At 37.1% G+C, this 21,461-nt stretch overlaps 1 long non-coding RNA gene and 1 pseudogene across 1 annotated transcript; both read left to right on the forward strand.

The window, feature by feature from the left end:
• Positions 1–249: 249 nt before the first annotated feature.
• On the forward strand, positions 250–2,415 carry LOC110918720. Its single transcript, XR_002581525.2, has 3 exons — positions 250–297; positions 1,751–1,840; positions 2,367–2,415. It is a non-coding gene; the product is annotated as an uncharacterized LOC110918720 (long non-coding RNA).
• A 14,492-nt stretch (positions 2,416–16,907) lies between these two features.
• LOC110916072 lies at positions 16,908–19,891 on the forward strand (annotated as a pseudogene).
• Positions 19,892–21,461: the final 1,570 nt, after the last annotated feature.

The raw sequence follows: 21,461 nt of genomic DNA on the forward strand, positions 1-21,461 counted from the left end.
GGGCCGCGTCAGGCGCCCAGATGCAGAAACATGCTTAACTTGGCTGTTCAGCCTTCTAAAAGCCATGACCTGCATTTAAACCTTCAAAGTGACCCCTAAACAACTCCAAAACACTAGGGACACATGTTGGAAGGTTGGGGTTAGTTGGGGGACTTGTGTGTCAAAATTTGTTGTGAAACCTTACTATAAAAGGGCATGTTTGGTTCATAACCAACACACAACTCAAAACACACTCCTCTGGTCATTTTAAAGGCTCTCAAGCATTTCTCTGTATACTCTAAGCAAGACCCAACTTCTGTAAGTCGTCTAGATCCTTTGTAGTTTGATTTATGCTTTGATAACTACTAGAAACCAAACCGTCGTAACTACGGTTTGACTTCAAAATAAATCCGTAATGGCTCAGTCTTATTGCGGATCAAAAGTAGTTATGAGTTGGTATTTATGTGGGTAATAAACCCCTAAAAGGGTTTCCCCTGATCACCACTCTAACCATGTCCAATGTCGAGTCAAACGTGCACCTAAAAAAGTCAACAGAATGTCGTTTTGGCGAATCTTGCATAATCTGTAATGTATATGCTATGAAACCTGTTTAGACACTCATAAAACATGATATTAAGTATATAAACTTGTTTGCGCTCGTTTGAATCGACCATTTGCTATATTGAACCGGTTCGGAGCCGAATGTCGCAAAAGTTTGACTTTTGCATTGACTTCAGTTCTGACCCGTTTTAGTGAGGTATAGATATGCCTTAGGACTCTCTTAGGACCAGGTTACATGATGGTATAACCCTCTATGACCGGTTCATTGTTTGTCCGAATCTTTTACGCATTTCCGCTAATCGCCTAAAAGTTGACCGTAACGCCCTTTATAAATTTAAACGAGGTTTTCGGACATGTGAACGGATCATGACCTTGGTTACTGATTTCTAAGCATGTCCCTAAAATTTCATGTCAATACGAGGTCCAGAATAGGAGTTATGCCAAATGGCGCAAATTTCGGAACTTTGGTAATTAAATAGCGCATTTAGCATAACGCCTACCTAAACCAAGATTTCGTCCCCAAAACTTTTACCTACTGTTGTAAAATAATATTTGGGGATTTTTAAAGATTTTTAATCATTTTTACCCTGCTCATAACCTACGGTTATGGCTACGGTTCGGTAAATACCGAATATACCCTTTTGGGCCGTAACTTGAGTTCTATAAGGTCTTTTGATCCGATTCCAGTTGCTACTGATTTTAAATAATAAATAAAGTATTTTAGACTTTATAAACTGGTCGGGAAACTCAGATTCCCTGTAGAACTCATAAACCCCTTTAAGAATCTTTAAAATGACCGAAAAACCCCTACGGGGCGTATAAAGGACAAAAACTCGTTACGGGCATTACGGGAGGTATCCTACTGATACCACAACCTCTTTAAGGCATATTAACTTAGGAAACAAGCGTAAGACTCTTACGGTTACCCGATGCGCCTTTTGCGCGTACGGTTCGGCGTACGTAAGTAGTTTACATGAATTAGCCGATGCGGGTCAAACCATATTGTTTTGACCCCAAAATCCAGAGTGTGAATGTAAGACCCATATAAAACAAGTCTTCGGACTTGTTTGGGCGGAATCACCACTTGTTCCCGGTTTTCGCCTTTCACGCGATTAAACCGTATATATTCCTTTGAAACTGACCGGTCTAAGCTACGACTATTATAAAGACCCGTTAGGATTCTAATAGGTTGATAAAACCTTCATTCCAGATTAGGAACCCAGTAAAAGTACTTGCGACTACTGATTAGAATATACGGCTGAGTTATTATTCTTGCTATTTAAGACAGGAGCTAGCTCAGGTAAATACTCTTAACTTATTTCCCTATACGGGCTTGGGATACGGTATAATAATACCGCTTGGTCGGGTATTGAATATTTAATCGGATTGTGATTAAGTTATTGAGGTAACCCGGTTTGATCTGTATTGTTTGAAATAAAAGCCTTTAGGGGTTAATGACCATGTCCCGGATATCCTTGACATCATTGTATTATAAAATGGTCACGTCTTATGCACGGGGTGTAGGCATACACCTGACAGTTGCATAAGGGAAACGGTATCTCACGCTCAGTGGGCCTATACTTGTGATGTGTCTATTAATCATGACTCGGTTTCTATATCGGGCCCTGAACATACAACGAACATGTAAAACTGTATACAAGATCATAACTATGATTGTCCCAAGTTATAAAAAGATTAATCTTGCCTCTGGGTATTTTAATCAAAAGATATTTTGTGCCATGTGCATTCAAATAAATTTTCAATCATTTTCCAAAATGAGTCAGTTGAGTGTATTTACCAGTGCACTGACGTATTTTTCCAAAAAGATTAAGTGCAGGTGCTATACGTAATAGGCTGGCTACTCCAGGCATCATTATTCAAGTCTTGCAAGCTTTAGATGTCAAAGTCTGTTGAACAATACTTTTCGATATTATTATTTGATCCCCTGTGGATACCTTTCGACTATTTGTAATACATTTGATATTAAGAACAATAGTTGAATATAATTATCTTTATGCTTCCGCTGTGCATTATTATATTGTGTGGTTTGACTATGATGTCTCCAACTACGTCACGGTAATCCCCACCGGGCCCACCGGTGATACACGTGGAAATCGGGGTGTGACAAAAGGCAAGTGAGTATCCCAGCTTCCACCCAAGTTCATCACACAAGCACGCAACATGTCCTCCAAAGTTTGTATCGTTCGCTCACTTTGGCCGTCCGTTTGCGGGTGAAAGGTCGTACTAAGATTCAGTTGAGATCCAAAGGCCTTTTGGAATGATTGCCATATTCTTGACACGAACCGACCATCTCGGTCCGATATAATAGAAACAGGCACTCCATGTCGGGCCACAATTTCCTTGAGATATATTTCAGCCAATTTCTTAGTTCTATCTTTTCACTGATCGGTAGGAAATGCGCGGACTTTGTAAGTCGATCTACAATTACCCAAATCATATCATGGCCTCTTGAGGTTCGGGTTAACTTAGTAATGAAGCCCATCGAGGTTTTTTTTTTCTCCCCCATTTCCATGCAGGAATTTCAGGTTGTTGGAGCAAACCTAAAGGCTTTTTATATTCCGCCTTAACCTTGGTGCATGTAAGGCATTTCCAAACATAAGTAGCAATGTCACTTTTAAGCTTAGGCCACTAATAAATTTTTTTTTTAAGTCTTGGTACATCTTATCCGAACCCAGATGTATAGAGTACCTTGACTTGTATGCTTCATCCAAAATATTCGTCCGTAGGTCGCCAAAGGATGGAACCCAAATTCGCTACAGGGAGTACAATGTTATCTTCCTTGGGCAACGATTGCACTCTAATTCCACGTAATGCTTCAGCTTGTAGGTGCTCTTGTTTGAGCGTCTCTAGCTCAGCCTCACGAATCCGAGTAACGGAATTCGTTTGTATGGTCATCTCCAAGGCTCGCATCCTTAGTGGGTTTGCGCACTCCCTGCGTCTCAAGGCGTCTGCTACAACGCTCGCCTTGTCCAGGTGATACTTAATCTCACAGTCGTAATCATTCAACAGTTGATGATATCCCGACCTCAAGTCGATCTTGGAGTAGTAGCTAGAACTTTAAAATTGGTTGAACAAGTCATCAATTCTCGGTAAGGGGTACCGATTCTTGATTGGTTAGCTTGTTTAACTCCCTGTATTCTAAGCACATACGAAAATTGTCGTCCTTCTCCTTAACAACAACACTGGAGCTCCCCAGGGTGAGAAGCTCGGCTCGATAAATTCTCTTGTCTAGCAACTCTTTTAGTTGAGTGGATAGTTCTTGCATCTCGGACGAGCTAATCGATAAGGTGCCTTCGCCACTGGTGCCGCTCCTGGCACTAGGTTTGTCCGAAACTCCATTCGTTGCTGTGGAGGTAGCCCAAGAAAGTCTTCGGGAAGGACTTCTGGAAATTCGTTCACAACAGGGTTGTCTTCTAGCTTCGGCTCCTTGGTCTCCTTATCGACAACATGAGCAAGGAAGGCTATGCACCCCTTTCGGAGGCACTTCTGCGCCTTTATGACCATTGTGGGATGTCGCAAACCATCGCCTTATGGGGCCCAGCGTCCTCGCATCAACTGCATGAAGGTTGTGTACTATAAGTGGTTCATCATTCGCAAAAGGGATGCAAATGATTTTCTCATGACCAATAACTTCAACTCTATTCTTGGATAGCCAATCCATGCTGACTGCAACATCATAACTTCCCAAATCAACAGGTAGGAGCTCAGTAAAAAAAAACCTGCTCTACAAGTTCCAAAGTACAACCCTTAATCACTTCATTTGCTTTAACAAACTTTCCATTTACTAGTTCTATAGGATATGGGACGTCTAGCTTACATGAAACTAGGCCAAGTGTATTCTTAAATTCTACTGATACAAAACTAAGGTCGGCGCTAGTATCACACAGAATGGATGCATAGTGTTGGTTAATAGGGAACATACCCGTCACAACATTCGGGTCCTGGCGCGCTCACGAGCTCCGATCGCGAAGACTCCTCCTCGCTTGGTTCTTCTTAGGGCAATCTTTTCTAAAGTGCCCCACGTCACCACACTTGAAGCAACCTGGAACTCTACCATTGTTGTTTCCGCCTTGGTTGTAGCTATCGTTTCTTCCTTGGTTGGGATATCTTGCCCAACAGGCATCCTTGCTGTGTCCCTCTTTTCCACATCTGTCACACTTAGGTCTCATGCATCGACCTTCATGGTGAAACTTGCATTCGTCATATCTCGGCTTAGTCCCCAGATAAACCTTTCCACTGGCCTTATTGGTGGCTCCATAAGCTTTCATGCCACGCGGCGGGTTTGCTTCCCTTCTTTTGTTTGCATTTGAGTGGTCATGAATTACTTGAGTGCCTTTCTTCAGATTTGAAAAATTTCTTTTGTTGTCGCCTGAAGACTCCACGTGAGTCTCTTTCTTGTTTATCTCGGATTTCGAAAACTTTCCCATATGAAGAGCTTCTTCAGTAAGTGTAACGCTCAAATCGATAGCCTCTGCAATAGTTGGAGGCTTTGAGGCAGTAACCATGCTCAGGATTTGAGGCGCAAGTCCCCAAATAAACCTTTCGATTCTCTTGAATTCTGGCTCGACAAGATAAGGAACGACCCTTGATAAATCATGAAAACGCTGAATATACTCGGCAACCTTTGGTCCATCCATCTTCAGATTCCAGAACTCAGTTTCCAGTTTCTGGATTTCAGCTCTTGAACAGTATTTCTTGCGCATTAATTCCTTAAGCTCATCCCAACTGAGCGCATATGCAGCAGTTTCGCCAAGAGTTTGAACTTGGAGGTTCCACCAGGAGAGTGCACCATCCAAAAACAGCCCAGAAATATAAGTGACTCTCTGTTCAGGTGCACATTTGCTCATTCTTAGCACGGAATCGGTCTTTTCAACCCAGCGAACAAAAGCGACGGCACCTCCCGTGCCATCAAAGTTTAGAGGTTTGCAATCCAGAAATTGCTTATAAGTACAGCCTGTAACATATGTAACGCAATTCACGAGTGAGCATTGGCAGAACACAATTGGAAATATCCAAAAGATTTGTAATGTGTCTTAGGTGATATAACATTACCAGTTGGAGGGTTATTTCCGAAAGTGCCACCGCTGTGTTCTGAGCGGTTGGCCTTGTGCTGTGCAATTGCCTGTGATATGCGTTCCTGAAGCTCGGCTTCTGTCCTTGGTAACGTGTTAGTGTCTGTGTCACGTCTGGGCGGCATTTTCTTCTAGCAAGAAGTTTTGGGTAGGTTAGAGAACATTCACCAAATAATTATCTGTGGGGTATATATGTATATAGACAATCATCACCACAAGCAAACATGTAATCATCTAACATCACATGCATATATTATCAAAAGGTATAAATAAGAAAACAACCACTGAGCTTCCATATATGTTCGACAACTTGATACATTGTTTTTAACAGATGAAAAACAAAATGGACTCGAGGTTACATCACATCGGTCATAGAAGTTCCATAATACGAAAGTAGTAGTTATTTTCCTTCTACATTGGTCCTCTTAGGTCTTTAGTTTTTTTTTTTTTTTTTTTTTTTTTTTTTTTTACAAAACGGGCATACTTCCCAAAAAGGTGGGGGGTTGTGCATTACTACCACGTATAGGGGTGATAGTGAAAACGCAGAGATAAGGTCGTGAGGGTACGTGGCTTCTTCCTCGGAACCGAATTGTGCCTTGTAGCAACCGTAGAGCGGTTTTCCAAGGCGTGAATGCACTACTCAAACGATGGGGTGTTACGGGATAGAGAGTGTAGGGTTACTGGTAGGGGTGTTGGTGGTGGCGATATAGGTAGTGGGTGATAGGGTGCATGTGAGGTGAAGGATGAGGAGAGTCTTTTCCAAGTGTTAGCCATTTTCACCTGCTTAGATACCGGGTCCCAAACGACTCGTATTACGGGTTGGAGTGTTAGGCACGAAGTAGGCAAAGACAGACATCCTACTTTATAGAGTGTTAGAGTAACTATTTCGGTTAGTGTTCTACTAGATGGAGATTCGGAACAACTTAGGAATTTCAAATAGATAGTGATCATTTGCTTGACCCGCAGAGCCCACCAGGATTTCCATGCACTACAAGATGTTATTACGTGGGCCCCCGTAATAATAAATTGTCTTGCATGGTCACCCTAATTTTTCTCTCGTTCAAAGCAGCCGATCCGTCAGAGAAGGGACACTACTGTCTTCATACCTTCAACATTGAAAGGACCTTTATAATGGTCCACGCGCCAACGTCCGTTGTCGTTACGCGCGGAATGGCACAATGCTTAGACGAAGTAGGAATAAATAGAGTTCCTAACAATAGTAGTTGGAGGGGCACCTTCAAGATGAGTACATCCTCTTCCTTGTCTGGACAAGAGTGTCGTCAATCATGTTTCATAAAAGCCATAGGGACCTCATCTCACTGATAAGGTTGTTGTCCAAGGTTACCTCCTCCGCCTCGCCGTCACTGCCGTAGTCAGGCACCTTCGCATTCGAGAGGGAAGAACAGCCATCTTCTACGGAATCAAACTCAGGGTCTCGTTTGGTAACTACATCAGCCATAAGCTCCGCAATAAACGTGAGGTCGATAGTCTCATTGTGCGAGTCAAGAATAATAATAGGATTCGAAGTCGAAGGGATCTCGTTCCCGTCAATAATTATTCCGTACACATATATGCATATATATCAATGAATAAAAATGTTACTTAGTATATATAAGCAAATAAATGCAACATATCACATATAACTCTCGTTTGTTGTTTCGGGTGTCGTTTCCTCTTTGGCAAGTCTATCTCACATAGACTATACCTCACGTGGCACTTTAGTTGGGGCATTCTCCTCCCTACTAATGTCCCTGCTTTTGTCTTTCCTTTGTAAACGTTTGATTCGTGGATCTTGGCGCTTTCGTAAATGCAATGAAAATCTTTTTGTTTGTTGTAAAAATGTTTTCGTGAGAGAATCCTAGTGATTGTAGACTAGACTCGAGAAGGAATCCTAGTTCACTACAATCGAAGCTCTGATACCAATCTGTCACACCCTGACTTTTGCGGAAGCGTGTGCGTGTGACTTGATCAGCTTTCATTGCATTCGATTATAACAAACAACTATATGATTAATATGATGTTCATCCATTCAAAAGTTTAAAACATTACAATCACAAGTCATTTAAGTTTCAATCAACATGACCTCCGGTTAAGTTACAAACCAACAAAAGCGAATGACATCTAAACTTGAAATTTACATCATGAAAACAACACCCGCGCCCAAGATCCATCTTGTTTCCTGAAATACATGTAAGTTTGAAAACATCAACAAAAGTTGAGCGAGTTCATGTGTTTTGAGTGAGCTCCAATTAAACCTTTAGACATGTGAGAGATCTTTCATAACAAACAGGTATGTATAGCGTCTATGAACAGATCATTAATGTTTTGCAAGGACATTAATATATGTGAAGACATAGGGAGTACCCAACCTGAGTGGGCTATTATTAGTGTCGAATCCCCTCGACTGTATCAAATCACCTTGACTGTGTCAAATCACCTTGACTGTGTCAAATCACCTTGACTGTGTCAAATCCCCTTGACCGTTGTCGAATCACCTCGACTGGGACACAAAAGCACTCTAAGTAGTCACAAATGGACCATGAGTGGGGCTCGGCCGTACCCGTTAGATCTAACCTTTGTCCATGTTTCTTATGAGAGTTATTGGCATTTCAGTTTCAGTCTATGCTCACATGATCTAATAGTTCATTTCATAGCCAAATCATACCATTGAAACATATGTAACATGTATTTCACCCCCGAGAGTTATAAATCCGAAAACAGTTAAGAGAAAAGGGGGGACATGAACTCACAGCTTTGCGTTCCTGAGAGAGAGATATTCAATCAACGTGTTCCGTAAACGCGAGTCAACCTACAAAGGTTCTAACTCATTAGACACATCGGTCCTTCCTAGACCTTGTACTCGTTGTTCATCTTGAACTTTTATTATTTTCATTTCGCTTTTGGAACACTTGTGTAATTTAATAATATGTTGGCATTTGTTTCTGGTATACTTTGATTCGAGACTCTATATTTGTTACACAAATATAATATCATATATCTTTTCTTGATTCAAGTGTTAAAAATATTTATTTTTAACATCGACAATACGTTATCGTACGTGTGTGACATACTTGCCAGAGTACACTTCAACAAGTGTAAGTCAGTTCATCATCATGTGCGTGAGTCTTTTATACATATATGTATCTCGTATTTATACGTGTAGGTATACCGTATTTACGCGTAGGTATACCGTATTATACGTGTAGGTATACCGTATTTATACATGTAGGTATGCCGTATTATACGCGTAGGTATACCGTATTATATGTGTAGGTATACCGTATTTATACATGTAGTTATATCGTATTTATAATGCACCCGTACAATATATATTTATAAAAATATACATGTATTTTACGTTGGGCTTAGCCTACAATTTTGTGTTTTTGGCTTATCCATATTTTTGACATTTGGGCCTAGCCCAAGTTCTATAAGTTATTAAGCCTAGCCCATGTTAGTATTGTAAGTGGGCTTTTATAAGTATTTAAGGAAATGGGCATTTTCCCATGTATTTAAGGTATTGGGCCTAGCCCAATATTTATGTTATTTTAACCCAACATTAATTTTTTAGCCCAATATTTATGTTCATGCATTCTTAGTAATCTTTTACTAATTATGCTAGTAACTTTTATAATCACGATTAGCGTTTATTGAATTTTCCGGTCATTCATTGTCATTAATATATATTAATATATATGAAGTGTCTAAATTATCTTATTTTTAGACTTGTCGTAACGACCGGTTAATATATATAGTTTTTGTGTGTCAAAGTTGTCGAGCGTCGTAGTGACATTTCGAGGTGTCGACACGCCCGTTTCGTCGATAAGGCATAAGGTGTCGTCCAATGTCCATCGTTCGAGACCCGTCGTCCGATGTTCGCGCCTTGTTTTATTGTATCTTATAAGTGTACATTTTAAGTAGTCGCGAAGGTTCGCGACCGTCGTTACAATTTCGAATATTGGTGGGGTTTTCGTCGTGGTGTAAGCATATATTTTGCAAATATCGTAGGTATTATTTTGGTATGTATTACTAAGACTAATACATACACATAATTATACACACATTATACACCAAATAAAGTATTTGAAGTATATACATATAATTTTCTCCAAAAATTATATTGATGGTTATTCTTATAAATTTTACCCATTTTATCATAAAAATAACTTGTAGTGTTTTAAATAAACTCTTGGATGGTTAAGTCTTAACCCTTGTCATTAGGGTTTGTCTAATCACGATTAAGGTCGTTAATCATCATTAAGTTTACTAATCGCGATTAACCATGTTAATCACCCTGATAAACTCTTTTTAACCGCGATTAATATTTTAGAAAAATTTCGCCATAGTTTCCCCTAAACTATGGCGTTTTCCCTACGTTTTAAAACGTGTTTTTAAGCATGTTTAGCACCCTTAATCCTGACCCATCCAAACCAAGTTTCAATCCATCAACTTTGCATGAAGAATCCTACTAATAATATCCTTATTTCCAAGAACTTTTTGTATATTTTTAAACACACTTTTAAAAATACATGGTGTCATTTTTAGATTATATTAACAAGATCCTAAACAAAAATATTATTTCTTAAGAACCCCCATGTTGTTCTTCCTTTTTAACAACTTGTTAAGACCTTTTTTTTAACATAATCTTAGTGAAAATCATGGTCTTTAATTTCTACAAAAATCATATACCTGTTGTAACTTGTTTTTTTAGATTGTAGTAAAGTTCATGATCATAAGGATGATGATCTTGTTTAGATTTAAAAATCAACATGTTTAAATCTTCATTCTTGTTCTTAATCATGCAAGATCATCCATGTAAATAATCTACTTTAAACAAAATCAACAAGATCATAAAACTCATACAACCCTAAGACATATAATAATCACATAATACTTCGTGATTAGTAAGTTGTTAAGCTTTGGTTTAGGGTTTTAAGTTAGATTTTTATTGACTTTCAAGATGATCAACAAGTACTTTCTTAATCTACACTTAATAACAAGCTTAAAAATGTTAAGAAAGTGGCTTACAACTTTGCACAATCTTAGATTGAAGATTAAGAATGAATAAGAGCTCCAAAGTGTTCCTTAATGGCCCTCCATGCTTGCAAAGTCTTTAAACCATCTTAAAATGACTTAGAATAGCTAAATGTAGTGTGATTAGTGGATGAAAAAGACAAGAATGAGGGGGGGTTTGGGCTGCCGAATTGGAGGGAAGAAAGAAGATAAATTGTTGTTGAAATGTGGTGTAGGGAATGTAGTAGTATGGTAGTGAGGTTATAATTATTGCACACTTTCTTCACCATGCTTCCAATCTTTCATCCCATACATGTATATCTTGATTTTCAACACCAAACAAGTGGGTGGGGACCCACTTGTTGTCGTGAATCATGAAGGGAAGTATAAGATCTTTATATTTTTTTTTAACATAAACATACATACATATATTAATATTGTCTTAGATATTTAGGTAATTAATTTAGTTAGGGTAATTAGGGTGTTAATGATAGTTTAGGGTTATAAACAAAGTCTAGTTAGTTTACTAGTTTAGTGGGTATCGGTTTTAGATGGTAAAAATGCCACTAGTTTGCTCGTCGGTTCGATATTGAGTGTTATATAAAAAGTGTTATATCACACCGGGAGCTTTATTTTACCATCGATGCTATGCCGTTTATTTAAGGCATTTACAACGCTAAAATATCGCTAACTAGTTCGCTAGATGATTCGTTTAGGTGTTATGGGGATAAAAAAAAACATATCATTTACTAGTCCGTCGAATAAAATAAACGGACAAGTTGTGCAAGTAGCGACGTTGTACCGGTAGCTTGTGTTTCGGATATCTCCAAGCTTTAAGGTGTCGAATATTATTTGCAAGTTCTACGGACACTAAAATGATGTATTTTAGTGTTGCGGACAATTTATTTTTGTTATAGTTTTGGCGCGATTCGGACGAATTTTTAACGACATGTATTTTTCGGAAAGTTAAAGTGTTTTTATATTTGGCGTCCCTAATTAGGGATTTTTATTTGTATTTCGTCTACCAAGTGCGTTCATGCCCTTCGCCGCTCGTTCCGACAGTTTTCAAAACTTGCTGACATGAATAGCGTGTTCAGGTGAATAGTGTTTTAAGCATTTTGCCAACATATTAGGACATAGTTTGTAGTTTTCTCGTGACGTGGCGATTGTATAATTGTTGTTTGACATATATAACCATGTCCTATGATTGCTAGACTTTGTACGACCTAATCATGCAATAATTAAATCGAAATGGACGTAATTAAGCGTTAAATCAAGTGTTTAAGTTGTACGGAATTACTCTTATTTTAGCCAGTTGTCACACAGTGCAGGTGAAAGCCCAATAGATCCCATTTTTTTTATCGCTCCACATAGCTCACGACCCGGCACGAAGAAATCTCTTAGACGGGCGGATGCGAATCACCACCAAGAAACCCTAGATAACCGCTGCATATCGTCTTCGCCCCTTCCGGAGACATAAAAATAATCGATTTCCTTTTCTCGTCGTCGATTATGCCATACTGCAACCCAACGACAACGTTACAACCAATAGATAGTAGATGAGACAATCTAACCTTTAATTGTCATTAGTGAACATTTACCAAATCGCATTAATAGTGCCAGCCAGTTGCATGGTGGCAGCTGGCTATTGGCTTTTTTTATTTTGCTTTTCTCGTCTCAAGGTCCAGAACAATCCACCTACCTCACGCACCACCGACGGTTTTACCGCCACCGCCGATTATAAAACCAACACCTATTTTTGGAAATTATCAGTTCCACATACAGTTCCACATACGATCCCTCTACACTAGCTGTCTTCTTCTTAATATGGTGAATCGCCAGAGACATGATGTCGGCAGCGACGAGAATCGAACTCAACCATCCCTGATCTATAACTACATGACAAACCAGGGTTCGTTTGCCTTGGCCATTGCTTAATTGTCGTCAGAATCACCACCATGGATCACCATATGATTGGATATGAGAAAATAAGCGACATGCATGATTGTCACCGGAACCCTAGCCGCACTCTTATGATGTTGAACGGTGGATGGTATCGTTGCGGCTATTAGGATTGGGAGAGAGAGAGAAAGAAAACCCTGTTTTTTTCAAATTAAAACAACAAACATAAACATAGAAATATAGAATGGTAGTATTGAGGCCACCTTTTTACATGCTATAGCAGGTTTTATACCCATATTATATAAATGAATATACGTGGTCTTCTCCTCCTTTAGCGAAGTTTTAAGTTAGGTAAATTATGATTTAATTTAAACTAGGGGTAGTTCCCGCGCTTCACGGCGGGAGCGGCTCACTTTTAACAAATTTTAAATGAAAACTTAAAAATAGTGATAATATGAATGATGGGAATTCAGTCGGTATCTGTTCGCTTTATTACGGTACCAACACTCACTCGTTATAACAACCAAAAGAGAGACGTAAAATAAAGTCATAATATAACTAAAATGATATCAACACGTGTTTTACATTGATCGAAAGCAATAAAACTGAATACCAATAAAGATTCTAAATTGAGAATATGACCAAAAGATATAGGCACGTGTTTAACATCGCTCGGACGCAATAAAAACAAATACCAATACCAGTATTAACGTCGTATGATCGGTATCGGTATTTAAAGTATAAAGGTGGGACTAAAACTTAAAAAGAAAAGCAAAACAATATATAACAACTTAAAAGAAAAAAAAGGAAAAGGACAAAAAAAACACTGTAGCAAACATCCTATATCATTTGATATATATAATTTTCCACTTTTTTTGTTATGAACTTTTTTTAATTTATTAATGATTACGGGCAAAACAATCTGTTAAAATAGATGAAGGTTGACATGTCACAAAAGAATAAGTATATAATCTTTAGTTTAAAGTCCTTTTAGTTTTGAAAACGTTAATTATTTAATTAATTTTTTTCGGTTTAACGTGTCACAACGATAACGTCAAATTTAAATCTGGTTTAGTGGTTTTGAACAATATAAAGCATGTGTAGATATTCTCTCGCATTAATTTCGTGGTTTTCTATACCGAGTTCCGATGCCCTACCAAACTAAACCGATATTAAAAATGTGTGCAACGTAGAACGTGTTTTGCCATTTTTATTTGATTTTTCCTTTCTTTCGGTTGTATAACATATTTTCTTTAGGGTAAATAACTTTTTGAGTCCCTGTGTTTTATGAGTTTTAACTAGTTGAGTACAAAAGCAAAAAGTTTAACGACCTGAGTCCCCATAAGCATTTTCTTTAACCATTTGAGTCCAAATTTCTATCCCAGTTAGAATTTTGTTGTTAAGTTTGTTAAATGACCAAATTACCCATATAAAACACAGGGACTCAAAAAGAAAAATAATATATAATCCCCCAATGATCAAATAAAATGAATAATTTCTACTCAATTTGGGATAGGATAACCACAATCAGTCTATCCAATATTTGGGATGAATAATTACTCCTTGTGTTAATTGAGGGATTATATATTATTTTTCTTTTTGAGTCCCTGTGTTTTATAGGGGTAATTTGGTCATTTAACAAAACTTAACAACAAAATTATAATTGGGTTAGAAATTTGGACTCAAATGGTTAAAGAAAATGCTTATAGGGACTCAGGTCGTTAAACTTTTTGCTTTTAGACTTAACTAGTTAAAACCCATAAAACACAGGGACTCAAAAAGTAATTTACCGTTTTCTTTATATTATTTTCATGCCATCCAAATGGGCTGCAGATGTTTATTGGGACTAGGCTGTGCGAGGGATAGTATAGAAGGCCAGACCACCACGTGGAGAGATCATGTAGACATTTAATTTGCAAAGTTTTAGTATATTTAAATGTTTATGTTTTAGTAAAGTGCATATTTTATTACTAAAGATCTAAAATGATCAATTTTTTTACTACTTTCTTTAAATCACTTTAGTTACTTTTAACTTTGAATTTGAATTATAATCATCTAAGCTATAAATTATGGGTAGATGATAATCAATACTGATAATTAGCCAATGACACTCATCAATTTCTTTTTCGTTGCTAATGGCAATCTCATTTGCAGAATCATCATATATTTAAATTTGATTCTTACTCGAGTTGTCATTTTTCTTTTGAGCAGTTCGGGTTTTTTTTTTTTTTTTTCCAATTGTTATAGCAAGTTTCTTTATCATAAAGAACCAAACCCTACCAAGTGAATTCCCACCGCGAAGCACGAGGTAATCCACTATTGATCAACAATATCAATGCGCCACAACAAGATAAACGACGTTAGCTCACATGCATCAATAAATCAAGTCCAACGATCCAAACGGCAAAGATGAAATATATTATGAACGAATGGGGTGAAGAAAAAACATTTTATAAAAACAAATAAACATTTATAAAACGTAATTTTATATAACTAAGTCATTCCGTAAAATATTTTATAAAAATTTATAAGTTTACAAATTGGAAACCTTTAATAAAAGTATTTGTCAAGACTCTAGTTTAAATATTGATTTTGGAAGAATGTTGAAAAACTCGAATATAGATCCACATGAAGAACACAATTACACAAACAATTTTAAAATGGCCTAAAGTAAAAACTATTTTGGAAAGGAGCCTCTCACTTTTTGTAAATACAAAAGATAATCTATCTAATTGCCTAGCCTTTAAAAAAAAGTATTTTTTTAATGAAAAGGTTTTCCCCATTAATTAGGTTTAGAGTCAAAGGGGACTTTTCCTAATGGTAAAAAATGTGTGTTGGATCACCCGTGGAAATCTTAAAGAGACAAACAACATATTTAATTACTTACTGTGCATTAAAACGCAGATGAATTGTATGAATCCAAACCTCTGAGATTAAGTCCACTGTATGTGTATGTGAAAGAAGGTGCTATGAAGGTATGACCTAGAGGAAAAATAAAGACAGAAACAAAGCAGGTGAAAGGAAATCTTCCAAAAAGGGAGACAAAATTTGGATATGAACAAGAAGAAAATAAGACTCCACACAATAAACTAATGGATTAAAGTAATCAAAAAACAAATCCACATAACCAACCCTCTTTATTATTGAACAATAAACTAATGGATTAAAGTAATCAAAAAACAAATCCACATAACCAACCCTCTTTATTATTGAACAATGACCAACACCCACAATTAAACAAAGATTAAACATCGCAATTATTGGATAACAAGCAAACAAAAACATTATTATACATATATACTATAATATAATAACAATAGTTAATCAAAAAGTTTACATAGTTGCGCAAACACCCACCCAATTGATTAAACTAATCAAAGAAACAATAAAATTGATACCCAAAATTGAAAACAACACTTCTCTCACACTTTTATGACACCTCTTGCAATGCTAAAAAATATTACAAATTGATTAGTACCTTATTTAGTCACATGTTTGCAAGGTGATGATACCTTGATAAATGCGAGACTTGTAAGTTGATAACTACCTATACTTAGTGAAACGATAGTATCGATGATCCCTACCACTTTAGAGAGATGACTAGTGGAGCAACTTTTGATATTGGAAAATCAATGAGAGAATGTGGAGTGGATTAGTTAACATCCACTTGAATCTCTATAAATTAAATTTTATTTTCTCATCCGTTACGCTTATTATATTTATTGCAAAAATACAAATTTAAGTGGCAATGACTTTTGATCAATGTTTTAAAAACCGGTAAATACCGACCGGTTATACCGGTATTACCGTTTCCAGATGAAAATCCGGTACGAAACACCCCGGTAAATAAGTGAAACGGCATAAGGTTTTTTCCGGCGGTAAAATCCGGTATACCGGTTTGAAACGTAATACCGGTACCGGCCCAGGGTTATTTTAGTTTGGGTTGTTACTTATTTTATTATATATGTTACTTATCTTACGTAATTTTTATATATTATGATTATTCATAACTAAAATTTCTTATTAATATTGTATAAAATGAAAATAGTTGATGTATTCAATACTCAAATGACTTAAACATATCGTACACTTTCATTTAAAAAAGTTTTGTTGGAAAATTGAATGTTTTTCGATTATTTTTTATTATGGATTTACTTTTGGATATTTTTTAATATGTAATCATGCATTTTTGGATTAACTTTTGAGTTGATGTTGTAATTTATGAAATTATAGAGTTAGCAAGTCAACCCGGTTGAACCGCTCGATACAACCTGGTTCAACCGGTTGAACCATTTTTTAGCCTAATCCGGTTTGATTTAAAAACCGGTTTTTTTTGATTTTAAGGTTAGCTGGTTGTCAACAATTCTAAAGGCAATTATTTTTTCAACTCTATAATTTGCTATTTTTGACTAAATGTATGAAGTTGTCATCAAGACACCTCCTTCTATGTGACGATAATGAAGTGAAGGAAATTTAGGGCCGCTGTTGTATGATCACTCTCATTTTTAAAAAAAGTCATGGAGTTCCCTCTCTCATTTTTAACAACTGTAACATCCATTTTTGTTGTTTTGGCAATAGCTTTCCTGCTGCAGATCTTGAGGAGAAAGGGGTTAAACATAGTGAAGAACCAAGCAGCACCTCAAGCAACGGGTTCATGGCCTATAATTGGACACCTGCACCTTCTAAGTGGATCTCGACCACCTCAACAGGTTTTGGGTGACATGGCTGACAAATATGGTCCTATCTTCACCATCAAGCTTGGTGTTCACCAAGTTTTGGTTGTGAGCAGTGGTGAGGTAGCTAAAGAATGCTTTACCACAAACGACAAGGTGTTTGCGAGTCGACCCAAATCAAAGGCAACAGAGATCATGGCCTATAACTACGCGATGATTGGCCTTGCTCCATATGGTGATTATTGGAGACAAGTTCGCAAAATAGTTATGCTTGAGATTTTTTTCTCAAAGAAGAGTTGAGATGCTTGGCGGTGTTCGAGTTTCAGAAGTTAGAACATCCACAAAGGATATATATGAGGTGTGGCTAAGGAACAAAGACAGTGAAGGTTCGGATATGGTAAAGGTGGATATGAAACAATGGTTTGGGAACTTGGTATTTAACGTCTTGGTTAGGATTATTTCAGGGAAGAGGTTTCAGCTTAACGATGAAGAAGGAGTTCGATTTCAAAATGTGGCAAGGAAATTCTTTGAGTTATTAGGCACTTTTGTGGTGTCAGATTTCGTTCCGTTTATGAATCGTTTCGACGTGGGAGGATATGAGAAAGAAATGAAGATGACAGGTAAAGAAATGGACAACATCATTGAAGGATGGTTAAAGAATCGAAAGAGAGAGAAAGAGTCTGGGCAGCAACAAGAAGGCGACCAATTCTTCATGGATGTGCTGATTTCTATTCTCCAAGAGGCATCTAAAGAGGATTTCCCAGGTTATGACCATGACACAGTCATCAAAGCTACTTGTCTGGTAATCTTAATTTACCTTGATCAATTGTACAATTAGTCAATTACTATTGCTAGAAAAAGTATGGAAATTTCTGACAAAAAATAGCATAAAAAATTCCTATACATTTCCAAAAAAATACTTACGTAGGAAAATATTGTGTGGGTGTCGAAAAGTTTTTTTAAGACAACTTTCTAATGAATTTCGTTTGTCAGAAAGTTGTCGCTAATGGTTGTTACCTACGCATTTCTGACGAATTTCAACATAGGAAACAACCAAGATCTCTTAGTAGGGTGCTGCATCATTATTTGCTGATATATGCATCTTAATATTTCTAAAGATACAGTTGACCAGTGTATATATTGACGTTCCCTTGATGTTATTCTCGGAAAGTAACAATTTTGAAATACCCTATTGGATTTTTTTTTACAGATCATAAGTTATTATCAATGTTTTAAATACCGGTTTGAACCGGCCGGTTATACCGGTTAAACCGGATATCGGACACGAGTCCGGTACGATAAAGGCCGGCAAAACCCGAATACGGTATGTCTTATGTATCGGCGGTAAATCCGGTTCTACCGGTTCAAACCATTGAACCGGTTTACATTATCTTAAGATTTGATTTCTTAATTTTAATAAAATACGATATTAAGGTAATATTGATTTTCTATATTTCCGGTAATTAACCTAGTGGCTTCTATTCCAATATTTCATCGTTGTTGAAACTATTACTCACCTCATACAATGCAATATTGTGTATAACTAATAAAAATATTCTTAAAATGCTTAATAGTTTACAATAAAAATAGTTGCTTTTAGATAAAACTATAATCAGTTACATAAATCCTAGTTGAGATAAGATTGTTTTTTAGATGAATTGGTATTTTGTGGAATTTATAGGGTTAACTAGTAACCCGGTTTAACCGCCCGATACAACCCGGTTCAACCGGTTGAACCATTTTAGAGCCCAACCCGGTATAACTTAAAAACCGGTTTTTAAAACATTGGTTATTATAAAAGCTTAAGTTAACGTCATATTGCTTATAATCGAATCCAACAACATTCTTGATAATTTAAATCGTGCTGCAGGCAATGATAACTGCTGGATCGGACACCACATCTGTGACTTTAACATGGGCTTTATCTTTGCTACTTAATAACCCACACACATTAAAAACTGCCCAAGATGAAATTGATGAACATGTTGGAAGAGACAGACTGGTGGAGGAGTCGGACATAAAGAATTTGGTTTACCTCGATGCTATTATCAAAGAGACATTGCGTTTATACCCGGCTGCACCTCTCTCCCTTCCTCATGAGTCCATGGATGATTGCGTTGTGAGTGGCTACAACATCCCAAGAGGCACACGTTTGTTGGTAAATCTTTGGAAAATCCATCATGATCCAAATATATGGTCAGATCCTTATGAATTTAAGCCAGAAAGATTCTTGACAAGTCAAAAAGATATTGATCTTAAAGGAAAGAATTTTGAACTGCTTCCATTCGGTAGTGGTAGAAGAATGTGCCCGGGTGTTTACTTTGCCTTACAGGTTTTGCCTTTAGCATTAGCGAATGTGATTCAACAGTTTGTGATAAACAAAACATCAAATGAACCGATTGATATGAGTGAAAGCTCGGGAATTACTACTAGCAAAGCCACGCCACTAGAGGTCCTTCTTGCCCCTCGTTTATCCGACAAAATGTATCATGTTGGCATGTGATTGATATATATCAGGCATCAAAAATAAATAATAACTTCTAAGACTTAAGTTGTAAACATCTCTATCAATAGAAATGTATGCTTTAGTTCTTGTGTGTACGAGAAAACAGAATACAGATAACAGGAGTTCTCTCCGTTTGTTTATGCATTCATTTGCTTTATTGTTTTCAGGTTTGATTATTATGTAAAATGTTATGTCGCACTTCACTCATCTCTTTATACTATGATATCTTGGACGCACAGTTCTTAAGAATTCAATGCACCGATTATAATTCTTAACCAAGGTGGTTTGTGTCCAAATTTGTAATGTTGTGTGAATGTATCAAACAATTCAAGAACACTGTGCAGTATCATGATTATATCAAACAATCCAACAACAAATGGAACCTGACTTGGTTTCACAATAAACACAAGATACTAGCCTCACCCCACCTCACAAACCAAATCTAACATGAACCTTAATTAGATCTCACATGACTCGAAAGAATTGGAATCAATTGCTCTGATACCATGTTAGGATTTGCAGTTTTATGTGATTGTATCAAACAATTCAAGAACATGTATTCAACAACAAAAAAAGATGAGAATATGCCGATTTTAGTGATAACACCAATGAGGTTAAGTTTCTAAATGATTGAAGTAACTTGTAATCGTCACCCTAATGTGGTTTCCTTCGAAACCCTAGTTTTATACATAAGTTGTGAATGCCTGTTAATGTAGATAAACTACGTGAATCCGATCCAGCCACAAACGCAGATAAATTGGTGATTTTCGTCTTGATTTTGGTGTACAAACCCTCATATTGCATATCCTAACGTTGCTCCCCATATGACTGAACTTTCGTTTCTTTTTATTTAAATAAAACCTTATTACTAGGTTTTTATGGTCAACTTTTCAAGGATTTCACATATGCCCTCACTTTACATCTATGGCTCACATCGTTCCTTTAAATGGCCATTAGTTGAGTAAATGTGAAATGTCCATTTTACCCTAAAACAACAAAAAAATATACTAGTATAAAGTTAATAATTTTTCAAGTGGCCCCATATTATTATTTACATATAAATATTCCCCCCCCCCTTCCAAATTAACCTGTTCTCTGTCTTCTTTGTCTCTCTCTACTACCTATAACCCACCACCACCATACAACTGCACCACCGCCTTGGTGGCAACCACCACTACTTCCTCACCTAACCCCACTCTATTGTCTTTTCTTCTCCCACAGCATCACCACCTCTTACATCAGCCACCACACACCACATCCATCTCTGACATCTTAGATAGTCACCACTAACAATTCCTCTTACAACCTCCACACCTCCGAGATTCTTTTAACCAGGAAATCTTCAGATTCAAGAGGTAAACTAAGGGATTTACGCAAAAAGGGAAACTAGTATTAGAAATTAGAAAACAAACTCACATAAATTGTGAAAGAAGTGGGGGTGGTGATGTTGCAAGTGGTTAATGGTGTACAGTGGAGGTGGGTGATAAGGTTGCAAAAACCCACCGATGGGCAAGAATAGTACGTACAGTGGCAGCTTTAACAACGAGACTAAGTGTGAGGGAATAGTTAAGATCAGGAACTTGAGTAAAACCTTGTGCTACAAGCCTCGCTTTGTAACGCTCAACAGACCCATTAGCATTGAATTTGGTTCTAAAAAGCCACTTGGAGCCAACCACATTAGAATTAGATGGGTGAGGGAGAAACGTCCATGATTATTTTTACGAAGTGCAAAAT

This window comes from Helianthus annuus, chromosome 16 (genome assembly GCF_002127325.2).
Source record: "Helianthus annuus cultivar XRQ/B chromosome 16, HanXRQr2.0-SUNRISE, whole genome shotgun sequence".
Lineage (NCBI taxonomy): Eukaryota > Viridiplantae > Streptophyta > Magnoliopsida > Asterales > Asteraceae > Helianthus > Helianthus annuus.